The following is a 2915-nucleotide window of genomic DNA, read 5'->3' on the forward strand; positions in this document are numbered from 1 at the left end:
AGAGTGACACTCTGTCTCAAAAAAAAAAAAAAAAAAAAAATTGGAAGAATCAAAGTTGACCTAAAAGAAATCAGACTGCAGGCTAGAAAGACATTTTACTAACAGGAAGATACTGGCATTAGCATGGGTTGTTGCTTTATTTGGAGATGTTCACTGTTACAAATGTCTCATCAGTAATGAAAAAAACACTAGAATAAAGAAACCCCTGGATATGGATTTGATCCAGACTTAATAGATCTCTTCCATTGCTGAGCCAATTTAGCATCCTAATGGAACACTCCTGATAGAACATTCTAATACAGGCATAGAAACTACACAAGTGGTTCTGTGTTTGCTAAAACCAACAATAAAACATTCAGTGCAGACTGTAGTATGTAGGCTGAACAGCTGAAATATTGCATTTCTTAGTCGGTCAGAACCCTCTGGGAAGCATATAAGGCATGTAGAATCTGACCTCAGCAACCATATCAGTGCCATTTATAAGCTGCAAGCTACATATCCACTGGGCCCCCCAAGAACCCATACTGATTATCATTTCTTTTTCTTCTGGTTTCCCCCAAGCATGGCTCCGTGTGTTCAGTGATACATATACTTCCCTGGGGATAAACCTAATTAAACCTCAAGAACTCAGAAGAAGAAATCTATTAATATTTGTCAAGGGAATTGTAGTGACAGAGGATGGAGAGGTCTCAAAACCCAAGAAGCCAAACCAGAAGTCAGTTTTTGTCAAAAATATGTGCTGATACTTTGAATTCAATTTCCTGGCTGAAGGCTTTGGGTCATGATCTTCAGGATCCTTACAGAGAGCCGAGGCGTACGATTTGCCATAGAAGAGTCACTCCCTGTATTGGGAAAGACGTGTATGGAGAAGGAAAATGGTTTCATCTTATCTCCTAGAGGTTTGAGGAAGCTGCAGGTTCAACCTAGAGAACTGGGAGGAACTGTGTTGAAGGGGAATGCTGAATGTCTGGAAAAGTCTCCATAGGACTCTTCCCGTAGAAGAATCTGCAGCCATGACTAAAATTGCCAACAGAGAACTTCCTGGAATCCAGACACCAGATACAAATTGACACATCTATGTCTACCTTAAAGGTTGGCTCTAGAGGTTAATTAACATGCTCTCCAAACAGGGAAGGCTGGGAGAGTTGTAATATGTGGCAGGAGACACCAATAATGAAGCACAAAGAGATCCATCTCAACTTGTCTGCTCGCTGCAGGCAGGCAGATGAAATAGTGTTAGAACAAGATCCTTCTGATGCTGTGATAATTAGCCTTATTGGGAAATGCATGTAGCCCCAAGCTTAAATCTAGAGCCAGGTGCTGGTGTATTTCACGTCCTTTCTGAAGATGGGGGAGAAACCTGTACACATTAAAACCATTCTATTTTAGCGATTATCATTGCCTAGATTCAGTCTTCCTCCTATCCTTTAAGCTAATTATTCACATGCTGTGAATAACCAAGGAACTATAAGGAAAGTGGATGACCATTTGTGTCACTCTTGGAAACTATTTCAGGAAGATAAATTGAGAAAGAACAAGAGAGTTTATCCCCTGTATTGCTCCAAGTATCATATCCCTGAGGGTTTGTCATAGAATCAGCCATCTCCTCAGTCTCTGACACTAATCCATCATGGCCCCATCTGAGGCCAGGATTAAATGACTGCACCATGACAGCAAGGCCCTAGAGAGCTGTACGGTGAGCAGAGCCTCTTCTTGTAGGGTGAGGTTCTCTTCTCATGGGAGCCTGTGGCTGTTTTGTTGGAAACCATGCCTCTAGTTCTATGATAAAAGCTCTAGACCTGTACTCTACAGTATAGTAACTACTGGCAATTAAATATAAATTTAAATTAAAAACTCAGCTTCTCACATCAGGGGCTCAATAGCCACATGTGGCTAGTGGCTATCATATTGGACAGTGCAAATATAGAATATTTTCATTATCATAGGAAGTTCTTGTGAACAGCGCTGCTCTGTACCAGGGGTCAGCAAACTATGGCTCATGAGCCAAACCCAGCCTACCTCCCGTTGCTGTAAATAATGTTGGAAGATAGCCATGCCTATTGTTTTATGTATTGTCTATGGCTGCTTTCACATCAGCATGGTGGACTCTTTGCAAAAGAGACCATCTCACCCATAAGTCCAAAATATTTACTATCTGGACCTTTACAGAAAATATTTGCCAGCCCTACTCTGTTTCCTTTTCCAGGAATATGTACATGGCTATATACATACAGAATATTACCTATAATTTTAGAAAATAAGTGAACTCCTCACTCCCATCCATGTAATTCAAACTTGAGTTACAAGCTTATTTGCTAATTCCATTCTTCTAGAAGACACATTTCTGACATGTGAGCAGGTTAACATCCCACAAGGCAGGCAACCTTTGACCAATGAGGGAAAGAACCGTGGATAAGGTCTACCTCTTCTGTCCCTGAGAAGGACAATGGGGTGCATTCTGCACCCTCCTTTCCCTTTTCATTCTTTCTAGTCCCCCATACCTATTTTCTGAAATCACTCTCCAGAAAAAACTGTACGTTTAAGCCATGTCACAGACTGATTTTTTTTATCTTCCTTACTCTGCTTATCTATTTCCTGCCCCTTCATTCAAAAAAATATCTATTCCCTGTTTCTTCATTCAAATAAATAAATAAACATAGAGTCAGAAAGACCTTTAGAGAACATTTATTTCCATATCTTTTACCTACAGATATGGAAACAAAGGCCCAAAGAATTAATATGCCTCTGCTATAAGTTTTTTTCTTGTGGAAAGGATGTGTGGAGAATCAAAAAAATGTAAAGGTGGGCCAGGCGTGGTGGCTCACGCCTGTAATCCCAGCACTCTGGGAGGCCGAGGCGGGCGGATTGTTTGAGCTCAGGAGTTCGAGACCAGCCTGAGCAAGAGCGAGACCCCA

General features: G+C 41.1%; 1 protein-coding gene across 2 annotated transcripts in view; it reads left to right on the forward strand.

Annotated features, from left to right (window-relative positions):
* TMEM108 (transmembrane protein 108) overlaps positions 1 to 2915 on the forward strand; it is a 325722-nt gene that overhangs the window by 265160 nt on the left and 57647 nt on the right. The gene's annotated exons all lie outside the window — the stretch shown is intronic.

Source organism: Propithecus coquereli, unplaced genomic scaffold (genome assembly GCF_000956105.1).
Source record: "Propithecus coquereli isolate 6110/MARCELLA unplaced genomic scaffold, Pcoq_1.0 Scaffold12, whole genome shotgun sequence".
NCBI lineage: Eukaryota > Metazoa > Chordata > Mammalia > Primates > Indriidae > Propithecus > Propithecus coquereli.